This window comes from Cryptomeria japonica, chromosome 2, assembly GCF_030272615.1.
Source record: "Cryptomeria japonica chromosome 2, Sugi_1.0, whole genome shotgun sequence".
In the NCBI taxonomy this organism is placed as follows: domain Eukaryota; kingdom Viridiplantae; phylum Streptophyta; class Pinopsida; order Cupressales; family Cupressaceae; genus Cryptomeria; species Cryptomeria japonica.
In genome coordinates this window covers 41,553,577-41,566,268 of record NC_081406.1, presented here as the reverse complement: position 1 = coordinate 41,566,268, position 12,692 = coordinate 41,553,577, and positions in this window count along the sequence as shown.

Here is a 12,692-nt window from a genome sequence, read left to right as displayed (position 1 = left end):
ACAATTTGCAACACTTCATCCAGTGATGGTAGTGATAATTATCCTTTTCTGAATCTCGGTTGAGATTCTTGAAGTTGACACATAGCCTGATCTCACCATTCTTTTTCTTGTCAGGAACCAGGTTGGTGACCCACGTCGAATGTCTTACTGGAAAGATGATTTTAGCTGAGAGCAACTTTTTGACCTCTTGATATATTAATGGTTCCAGTAAAGGATTGACTGGCCTTTGTCTCTGTCTGAAAGGTTTTCTTCCTAGTTTCAAAGGGATTGTGTGGGTGATGATTGCAGTGTCATAAGTTTTGAGATCTTCATAGCTCCAAGCAATGACATCTGGGAAATCTCTCACATTTTTTAGGATACCATTTCTCTCTTGCGAAGTGTAGGTCTTTCCAATGAATATATTTTTTAACTTGTTTATCATCACCAACATTGATTGTGTCACATGCATTTCGTGCCATGCTATGGCTTTTCAGTTCCCTTAGTTTATCAGGATCAAAGATTCTTTCTAACTCCACCATCCCTTTTGGGATAGTGTTTGTTTTTAAATTCAAGACTCCTTCTGCATCCAATTTTTCTCCTTCCACTTCCTCTTCATCAATGATTTGGGCTAAGAAGACATCTATGTTGGTCAAGAAATCCAATATGTGCCTGTCATCTTCAAAGACCTGAAAGTTGGTGATGTTGTCTGGGATTGAAGGTACTGGAGTTAGCTCTACTATGAACTTCTTCAATCCTTCCATAGCTAATGGTACCAAAGAGCTGGCGACCTGTGCAAGAGAATTAGCCACCTTATTCTGATGTCTGTATATGGACTTAATATTGAAGGCATCAAAACTTTCAATGAGATTCCAAACTCGATTAAGGTATCTAGTTAGCCTTTGTCATGGCACACATACTGCCTTCTGATTTGTCTTATTACTATTTCTGAATCTCCATATACCTGCAGTATTTTAGCTTTCTTTCTAATGGCTAACATTAACCCATGAATCAAGGATTCATATTCGGCCACATTGTTGGTGCATGGTAATTGTAGCCTATGGGTGGCGAGGTAGGTTTCTCCTGAAGGACTGATCAATTCAAAGCCAGCTCTAGATCCTTGCTTGGATTTAGATCCATCGAACCTTAATTTCCACATTAGATTCCCTTGGTCTTCTGACTCTTGGACCTCTTGGCTTTCCACTGATGTGTCGGATAGAGTTTCATCTTCTGAAGAATTTTCAACTTTTGGGTCTTCAATTTCTTCTATAATCAATGTTTGTGGGACCTACTTGTTCTAATGCAGTCTTGCAGATAGCACAAGATATTTCTGAATGGGTGGAATTATGTATCCTACACTAGTTGGGGAGGATCAGATCTCAAACAGATGCTAAGTTGCCAAGTTGCATACTCTGTTGCACATTCTTATGGACAAATTTTCTAAAATTTTCAAACATTCCATCATCATCTTGGTTAGATCCTTGATCACTTTCCATGATAATTTCCATGGATTCTATCACCTCTTGTTGGCTATCTCTTTCTTGCAGGTCTTGTATCATCAAGACTTCTTCTACTTTAGGTTTGTATGTCCCCAAATTAGTTTCTAAGAATAGGACCTCATTATCTTCTCCATACTCAGTTATCATAAGTCTCAATCTTGGAGTACTATCAATTTTGATTTGATTTGGAACTCCTCTCCAGGGTAGCCACATATGTGCAAAGTCTGTTGACACATACCCATTCAACTTACATGACCAATATCTACTCAGAAGCATACCATATGTGTTAGGTATATCCACAACTGATATGTCTATGAAATTCTGGACCTTGGGTCTATAGCTAACTACATGTGGATATTGTTCAATTCTGCCATGACTGGAACCTCTATCTTGTCTAACTGAGTGACTTTCGTTCTGGTTGGTGTAGGAGTTATACCTAGCTTCTGACAGACAGCTAGGGGAATCACATTACTAGAAGCTCCTGAATCATATAGACAGTTGTGCAATAGCTTTCCAAAGATTCTGACTGATAGCAGGAATGGGGCCGACTCATCTTTTCCTTGGCAAAGAATTGAGGAATCCTCATCATGTTCTTGATTCTTTACTTCATTGATTTTTGGATTGTCATTCTTTTATGAGGTTTCTTCTTTTGAATTTTCCATTTTCTTTGAAGGTTTCCCTTTCTTTATTACATCCTTCTTAGTAGCAACCCACTTTTCAGGAAGGACCTAGCTTGAAGTGAGACTCTCTTTGACGGTGGTTGGACTTTCTTAACGTCACTTCTTTTAAGTAACACTTTTCCTTCTAACATATCCTCCTTTTTGGCTGGGAAGGCTATAGTATAGACCATACACTCGTCTTCCTCAGACTGTTGCTTGCTATCAACTTCATCTTGAATTACATTGATGGTGGCTTGAATATTATTGTCCATTTCTTTGGAAGTATTTTGGTTATTTGGCCTTACTATGTTTAAGTCATTCAAACTATTTATCATAGTATTTTTAATTTCTGACACTTTCAATAACTCATAGAGTGGCAAGCTAATTTTAACCCTTTTGAGTTTTAGAACACCAACATAGCTAGTCTTTTTATTTCATCCCTTGGGGAAGGAGGAGCATTCCTTTTCCTATACTCTTGTGCATCTTGTGGATAATCTGGAGTATTACTAGTCTTTGGATTAGGAGGAGTAGAGAAATTGTTTGGAGGGATGGATGTTGTCAGGGGTTCCTGGTTTCTCTGATTTCTTTGGTATACCCTCGGACCTACACCTCCTAAAGACTGGTGGAAGACTTCTTTTATCCCCTCAGCTAGGATGCTATTATTCAAAGGCGAGAAATAATATTTTGAGTCTTCAAAAGGTTCATTTGCTGATGCTGGTGGAAACTGAGAACCAGGAGGTACCATCGGTCTGTTAGTTGATTCTGGCGGAAATCTTCCATTTTGAGCCTGGTTGTTCTCTCCTTTTGATAAATGTTTGTAGCTTTCCACAACCATAGCTTGGTCATACCGAGTGGTCAGAATCATTTCATATCCTGTTGTAGGGGGGTTTTCAGGTGCATCATTGCTACGCATCTTCTGCTGGAATATGTCAGCTACAATCTTGAATTTCGGACACTGCAACTCAGAATGTTGATTTGTACTATGGAGTCTACACCAACTGGATAAGGCCACCTCTGCTAGAAACACTTTACTGGTAGGATGATTTTCCTGATTTATTGAATTTGATGGGTTGTCTAGTGGCATCACCACGTTTCCATTATTAGGAGCTATATTCCATGTTCTCCTTTGAAAGCCTTGATTGTTGTTTCCCTGATAGTTGTTTTTGAAACCTTGGTTATTATTCCCTTGAAAGTTATGATTGTTCATTTGTTGTCCCTGATTGATTCTTTGCATGCTCTATAGTTGGTTATTTTGGTTCCTCAGGTGGGTCACTTTGGTTGACATCTTCTTGACTTGTTCAATCAATTCTTTCATTTCGTCCTTCTCTTCCTATGTTCTTGAAGAGCTTGTTGCATTTTGCAGGTACACAGGTTGCATTGGTGGGGCTTGTGAAAGTGTAACTCCAGGATGAATTACCAGCCGGTTTGACAACTGCATACCAGGATATGTTGCTTGTGGAATGGGATTCAGGATTGGGGTCTAATTTGCCAATGCCATACTAACTGCTTGAATTTGGTTTGCTGCTGCAGCAAGTCCCATATGGAGTAGCGACCCAGTAATATTCTGCCCCATGTGCTTACTGACCTCAATAGCTTTTGCATATGCTATGTTTAAATCATTCAGGATAGGATAGGTTCTCACGAACATGGCAGTAAGATGATCTAAGGCTCCATAATAAATCTCCCTTGGGTCAGCAATGAGATATGGATGTCGCAACATCGTGTAAGCTCTATGGAATCTGTTATTGAAAGAATTGATAGGCTCGTGTTCTCTTCTTTGGATATCAACAAATTGTCTATATAACTCAGCTGGCGTGGTCGAGATTCCAAAATTTGCAATAAATGTATCTTTCATTGTGTCCCATGTCCTGATTGACCCTGTTGGTAAGTGAATGAACCAGAAATATGCGTCCTCTCCTAACAAATAGGGAAAAAGGCTACAAGCTACATCTTTGTATTCAACTCACCTATTGCAAAGAAGGTCTTCGAACATCTTGATATGATCCTCTGCAGTACAATTGAAATTATTGGCATTGAATTTAGGACAGAAGTTCTCAATATTTTTAGGCATGTCATGATATATTGCAAATTCTAATGGTGACGGATTATCGATCATCCATGTGGCGTCATTGAGTGCATGAGCAGGAGGAGGAGGAGGAGCATTGTGAGCCATCATGCTTCCCAAAGGTTGGAAACTTGGTTGAGAACTTGGTGAGCCGACCTGGCTTACTGGTTGAGAAATTGCCTGGATACTTGCTTGAATTGCTGCTTGTACTTGTTCTTGAAGAGATGGACTTGTAATAACTCAGAAGTGCCTTCTAATCTCAATTCAAATTCTCTTGGAATATTTTCTCTTTTAGCCCACTTTGATCTTGAAGTGAACTGGAGTTCAATTAGATTTTTTTGTGCTAACAACTCTAGCTGATTCAGACAAAGAGAGCGATAAGAATCATCATCGATAACCCCTTTTAAGGAGATACGTAAAGAAGGAATCTTCAATTCAAGAGGCATGATGGCATCAACACCATACATGAGGTTATAAGGCATCATTCCTGTAGCTGTACAGACACTCATGCGATAGGCCCATAATGCATAAATCAGTTATAAAGGTCAATCCTTACTATGCTTAGTGACAATCTTGCATAAGATCAACTCAATGGTTTTGTTAGATGCTTCTGTTTGATCATTGGACTGTGGATAGTAAGGAGTGGAAAAATGATGTTGAATGCGGAACTTCTCAAGGAACTGCTTATCCTCCTTGTTCTTAAATGGCGTACCATTATCTGAAATGAGGGTAGCGGGTATATCAAATCCATAAATGATGTTATCCATGATAAAACCATAAATCATGTCAGTGGTAGTCAAACACAGTGGTATTGCTTCGACCCACTTCATGAAGTAATATGTGGTGGTAATAATTAAAATATGACCTTTAGATGATGAAGGATATATTTTACCAATAATATCTAATCCCCAGGTCTGAAAAGGCCACAAAGAGACTTGACTACGAAGCTCATGTGCAGGGGTTCGAATCAAGTTATTGTTTTGTTGACATTGAGGGAATTTCTTAACAAAAGCGAAGGAGTCTTGCTCCATCATTTTCCAATAGTACCCCATGTGAATAAGTTTGTGCACCAAAGATTTACCACCAAAATGACCACCTCCAGAACTCGAGTGGGCTCCCTGAAGGGCCACATGGATCTCAACTTTGGTTAAACATTACAAAAGAATACCATTATATGATCTCCTATATAATACATTAGATAGGAGGATATAATGGGTAGCTAATTTTTGAATTTGCACACACGAACTTTTACTAGCGTCTTCGGGAAAGCTTCCAGTCTTTAGATAATTGAATATATGTGCAAACCATTCTCCTGAGTAGAGATGAGAAGATATGAGATTCTCTTGATATGTGCTATTTGAAACAACCAGGGAGTGGAGGACTTGTACCACAAAGTGGTACTCATCTTGGCCAAAATTGAGGCATACAAGGGAGGTCACGCTTGCCATTGCATCTGCGTGACGATTTTCCCTATGGGGGATGATATCGATCATGTAGGTAGCAAATTGCTTCAGTATAGTCAGAACTAAATCCTTATAGTGAGACAAATTCAGTTGTTTCATGCGGTACGAACCTATCACTTGATTTACAATGAGTTCAGAATCTCCATGGATGTCGATATGTTTCACACCCATGCCAATCACGGCATGAAGTCCTATGATTAGGGCCTCATACTCAAAAATGTTATTAGTGCAATGAAATTCCAAGCAAAATGAGAGGGAAACCAATTTTTCTTTAGGTGAGACAAAGAATACACCTGCTCTTGAACCATCAAAATACATGTCCCAAACAGGGTCTTGATCAATGGTCAAGACGTCCTCATCAGGGAAGAGGTCAAGGGTGGGAAAGGATTTGTTTGAGGGAGCATTGGCCAACTAATCAGCGATAACCTATCCCTTAATTGATTTCTGAGAGATGAACTTTAGGTCAAATTCAAAGAGCAACATTACCCATTTAGCCAACCATCCCAAAAGATCAAATTTAGCAAACAGGTGCTTAAGGATGTCATTTTTGGCAATGACCCATGTCTTTGCATCGAGAATGTAATGTCTTAGCTTCTAGGTGATGAACATGAGAGCTAAGCACTCTTTCTCTATGGAAGAATATCGGGTTTCATAATCTATCAATGTATGACTAATGTAATAGACAACTATCTCTCGGCTTTCATCATCATGCTGAGCTAGCAATGCTGCTAGAGCATGAGATGTATAAAAAGAAAGGTCTATTAGACATATCCGACATTAAGATAGGAGGATTAGCCAAGTAATCCTTGATAGAATCAAAAGCCTTTTGACAGTCTTCATTCCATTTAAATTGAACATCCTTCTTCAATAATCACGTGAAAGGGAGAGTCCGATCAACCAGTTGCGCCACAAATCGATGGATGGCTTGGATTTTCCCTTGTAGACTACGAAGTTGAGAGATGTTTCTAGGTGGAGGCATGTTGACGATAGCATAATTTTATTTGTATATATTTGAGTTTCTTGGTGAGAGATGATAAACCCCAAGAGTTTCCCCGCGTAAATACCGAAGACATTTCATTTTATATAACCAAAGTCTTTCAAAGACCAGACGTAGATTTTCAACATGCATTCCTCATGCTAGGGATCTTACCAAAATTTTATCAACATAATCTTCTAAAATCTTATGGATGAAATCATGGAAGATCAAAGTCATGGCTCGTTGATAAGTTTCTCTTGCGTTCTTCAACCTAAATGACATGATGACATAGAAAAAGGTCCCCCATGGGGTCGTGAAGATGGTCTTATAATGATCTTTTGAGTTAATGTGGATTTGATTATAACCTAAGAATTCATCCATAAATGAAAACAAAGCATACCCTATGGTCGAATCAATGATTATATCAATAATCAAGAGGGGAAAGCCATCTTTGAGAGATGCCTTATTCACATCCTGAAAGTCAATGCAAATGCAGATTCTCCCATCAGGTTTTCTCACTAGTACAATATTCGAGATCCAAGGTGAGTAGTCAATAGGCTAGATAAAGCCATCTATTAAGAGCTTCTCTATCTCAATCTTGACCAACAAGGCCACCTTAGCATTTATCTTTCAAATCTTTTGCTTCACCAGCTTAGCATCGAGACTAAGGACAATGTTGTGTACCACAATTAACTCATCAATGCCAGGCATCTCTTCATAAGACCAAGCAAATATGTTAGGGAATTGGTGTAACAACTCAACATATTCTTTCGATTCTTCAGGGGACAAGCACTTCCCAATATTTATGTTTATTGGGGGCCTTATCACTCATGAAAGCACCAATAGTCTCCCCATGTAGGAGTGTACTACTGTCATCCGGATGAGAAATAGATATTTCCTCTTCGTTATGGGAAAGAGGTGCCCCCTATGCAGTGGATTCTCCAAAACAGGCTTGAGAATTCAAGCAATATGGGAATCGATGTTTATGGTGATAAGTGGGCAGCTCCTTGTAGACACCTAGAAATTCCTTCAAGGATTTTTCCAAAGGGAATAACTCCAATGGAATTGTTATGCCTTGCATATCTTTTTTCCCCTTTAGTCTCTTTGTGTCGAATTTTGGGTCCCCTTTTCTTTTTTTGGTTTTTGACCTCGGGACTCCGGGACTGCTTTCTTTTTGTTTTGACCTTGGCACTCTAGAGTCCTAGAGTCCTGAGCTTTTGTGTCTTCTACCTCAGAACTTTGGAATTCTAGAGTCCCGAGGTCGTGCCTCCTCTTTTGAGCTTGGAACCTCAGGACCCCGGAGTCCCGAGGTCGTGTTTAAGGTTTTTGTACGGATGGGTTTGTGATGAGCTATAAATAGGGTTGATGGACATTTTTAAAAAATCATTTATGCATTCAGTGCTCCTCTTTCCTACCTCCACGATGCGAATCCCCAGACTTCCGAGCTTTCCTCATTGTTTTTCAGGCTTTACGATTCACCAAGTTGGTGATTCTTTCCTTGCTTTTTCTTTTTGGTGTTTTTTTTCCTCCTTGTTTTATTTTTGGTTTTTTGTTTGTTCTCTTTTCGTTTGTGTGCCCTAGTTTTGGACCTTGGAACCTTGGACCCCCAGAGTTCCGGGTGGCCAGTTCTTCCAAGCCTGGACTCCTAGACCCCTGGAGTTCTAGGATTTATTCATTTGAGATTGACCCCGGAACCCTGGACCCCAGAGTTACAAGATTCCTTTTATACCCAACTGGACCCCAGAACCCCGGACCCTTGGAGTTCCGGGTAGCTCTCATTCTTCCAAGTCCCGAACCTCAGAGTTCCGGGAGGCCTCCATTTCACTTAACCCTAGAACCCTAGAGTTCTGGGCCCCTATTCATTTGAGCCTAACCCGGGACCCTGAAGTCCCGAAGTAAATATACTTTTATGCTTGTTATCAAAGGCTGAGGATTTGTGCTATGCTTGCAGGTTCAAGTGGTTAGATGGAATCATCCTCCAACAAAAGAGGCAAAGAAATTGATAGACTCCCAGCCACCATGAAGTATCATTATCAACGACAGGTCTACGTTTCAAAGATGGAAGATCAAGCCAGATGGGTCACGGATACTGAAAGAAATAGGCCACATAGAAATTGAGGATATCAAGACTCGATTGAACAAAGCTAGTCTGGAGGCCCTCCACAATAGAATAAGGAGATCTGGCCTAGTTGAGGCTACTATCTTCCCATAGTCATTACAGGCACCAGAGTTCATAATGGCCATTGCCCCATTCTATAACCCGAAACTAGAAAGTGCATAGATGCACAATGAAAGACAGTCATAGACTTGTCTCCAGATATGTTGGGGTTCATCCTTGGAATCCCAACCAAGGAGGAGGTATTTCTATTAACTGAAGAAAAAGCCTTAAAAACATGAAATGAGAAAATATCATCCAGTAAGAGGCACATGAATACAAACTAGTTAGAAGAAGAAAGAAAGATGGGTCTAAAGGCAACGGAGATCCTGAGGGTAGATTTCAAAGAGCCTCAAAGAGATTTAATTATTATGCTTAGCAGGGCCTTTGACAAGCCGGATTGCAAGCATTTTCATCCATGGATGTTCCAATTCATGACCACCATTTTAATAGGGAAACAATACTTTGACTGGCCGCAGATACTCTCCGATAATATCTGCAAGCAGATGAAAGAAGTTCAGCATACTCAAGTTTTTTTTCACGTCATATGTCATCTGGGTAGCTGCTAGAGATGGAAAGTTTCCAGGGCTACAAGCAGAAGGTCAATTGGGAGAAGAGGAAGGACAAAAGAAGATATGGGACTATTATTCCCAACTCACTCTAGCTAATGCAAAGACTCATTTCAAGAGAGGGAATGATGCCTTCATCTTCCTAATAATAATTAAATTGACAGGAGATGCACGATATCGGATTAGCCTAGAGGCTATGGCTATCATTCGAGAGTGGGCATGTTGGTTCATCCAAAAGCCATGCTCCACTTACATCAGGGTTAGTGAATTCACATGGAACCCAATGTTGCTGCCTCAATATTTTAATGATAGGATAATTCGGCTAGAATATGTAAGGTAGCTTGTAGGCCTCTAGTCACTTCTGTCGTCAAAGCATAAAACAGGTATTGATTTCTCAATATCTATTGGGTACTTTTCCTGTTTCAAAATACAAGTGGCAAAGTTAGAAGAACAAGAGCTTCAAGATTTGAACTTGAAGGAGTATGACCATGCTAGGGAGTTCTATGATCCCTACGGGAAACTTAAACAAGCTATGCCAAAGGCATATGAGGGGCACACGCCTAGCTTGGAGGACTTTTGGGCCAACCTGCATGATAGTTTTGAGGTTAGGGAGAAGAGCTATAACTGATTATCTATGCCATAGGTAAGAGATTTTGGGATTGAGACTAACCTCCCTAAAGACTTGAGGGATGATGGAGAGTTACTTGTTCTAGTTTATAGGGAATTAGGGATAGATAAGAGGCCCCTCTCCCCAGTAAAATGGTCTACAAGTGAAGACAAAAATATGGAAAAGGTCTCCCAAGTAGTCATCAACAGGACCAAGCAATGGTTACACCAGAGGGTAAGGCCCAATGTCTCAAAGGCAAAGCAAAATGAATCTACTTCAATGGTACCTCAATCAAGGGGTCATAAGGAGTATGCTTGGAAGATAAGGTCAACCTCGAGGAAAAATACATCCACTGATCCAGGTGAAGAGAACAAACCTCAAGAAAGCTCCAAGAAAAGATGAGGGAGTCTAAGTTATTAAAGAAGGTAGTAGACTTGGGAGTGACCGATGGGCTGGGTGTGGTACCACTTGCCAAAGTTCTCCCACCAAGGACGGCTATAGGCCACACTGAAGGAGAGGGTACCCAATGAAAAAGAAGAAAATATAGAAGCTAATGAGGATATACCCACTCAACCACCTTCAATAGATCCCACAAATGCTCCAGGCACTAGTGCCCCTACACCACCACTAGGTAATATATTCGTAGGGCATCCTGGAGTGCAAGGCTTCACAAAGTTAGAAATATCGAGTCTGATTCAGATCAAGTGGAAGACGATCTTGAGAAACAACGACCGTTGGAAGGTGAGCAAGAAGGGGATGAGACCAAAGATATATTGAATGAAAGACTAATCCTAACCCCTCAAGATCAAGAAGACCTCTTCAAGGATATAGCCGCTAGGCAAGGAGAAATAGAGGCAGGTGAGGAAGAAATGGCATTTAATGAAGAGGTTAGTGGTAAATTATGAGAGTTATATAAGCAACGGGCTCTCCAAATTAACGTAGCCCGCCAGATTTCCTCACCTCAAGATCTTGGGCAAGCAGGAGTAGAAGTAAGAGATGAAGCAGAGGAACAAGCAGAGGTTTAGGTTAGCACTGCAGATATAGTGTCATATCAGGGTGATAAAGATGAAGATATACCATAATGGCTAGAGTTTACCTTCGAGAAGAAAAAGAGAAAAGAAGAACTCCCTAAGGTCACTCTACAACAAGTAATCACTGAGGAACCACCAAAGGTTAAAAAGCTAAAAACCATCCATCATTTATCAAAAATAGATTCCGGTGAGGTGATTGCAGATGTGGCAGTTCCACATGAGGTTGAAGGACAAGATTCTCCCTAGTATTAAATATCCCAAGTAAATTTGGGTAAGCAAACCAATTGGAGAGAGATAGATACTTTGGAGCTAGCCACAAGTGTTGTCAGAGGGCATGTTGAAAAGGAGCACACCTCAAATATAGAGCTTAAGGCACAACTAGGGAAATATAAACAACTCCTGATCGAAATGAGTAAACCTCTAGACTCTTATAGAGATGATGACCTACCTTCAACCTCATCACTACCAGAGAGAGAAGTAAAGGCACTAGTAGAGGTGAGACAAGTGGTTGCTACCACCAAATCTTAGACCCAGGTAAATGCAGCTAAGATTAGGTTGTTCTTGCAAAATACAGTAGAAATATACCATAAGGCGGTATAGGTAGGTGGAGCTTTGGCAACCTATTTCGCACAATGGGAGTGAAAGGAAAACACTTTGAATAGACAGTTTTGAGTTTTGAAAAGGATATTGTGGCTAGGAGAAGATATGGTAATAAAAGAACACCTCTTAGGAGGCAACAACTATAAAAACTTATAGTCCTATGTATACATTTTGGAGCTGAAGATTGAAATGTTTCAGTAGTATATCAAGGATATGACCGAGATTTGGGACCCTCTTCTCAGTGAAATTTTATCATACGAGAGTTTTTTAACAGATATGATAGGACCTTTTGGTCTCAGAATAGTTGATACGGGAATAATGGACCAGCAACAAGTTTTGAATTAGTGGGATGCATATGAGGCACAACACCTAGGACCCGCAACCCAGTTTGATGTCACCGTTATGGATAGATACACATATTTGATTACTCAGTGTTAGGAGGTGGTAGACACGGTGAAGGAGTTAGAGGAACAGGGAACACATGCAGATGAGGTTTTGAAGAAGTATAAATTTAGAGTTAATAATGTAGCTAATCCTCCAGTCCAAGCAGTTGCATGTATAATTGAAAATTATAAATCTTTTACCAAGAAATAAGGCAAAGCTTTAATTTTGTACTTTTAGCTGCAACTCCTACTCGAGTTCCAATTTTAAGAGAAATTCTGCATGATTACAAAAAAGTGGCTCACCTAGTAGGGTCTTCGTAGTGCTCATGCAATCCCCATTTTGTAGTTATTAAGTGGAGTGTCAAGGCAGAAAATTGCAAGTTAACTGCGACTCCTAGTTTCAGTTCTTAATTTAGGATAGAGTAATTTCCTAGATAGTAGGGTAAAAAACTTCTATAAATTGAGAAGTTAGATTCATTTGTAGGGGTCCCAAATTGATGATTTGTGGCCTACATAGAGATTTTAGAATATTTTGCAGATTGATTAAGATGTCTAAGTTATTTTTGTTATATATTCATAGAGATTAATATGAAAAGCAGCTTGTAGATTGCCTGATCTATATTCATATTCTACAAAATTGTTCTGTGCAATCTGGTAATGTCTATTATTTGGAGTTAGCAATGTGGTTTAATCTTTTTGTCTACCACTT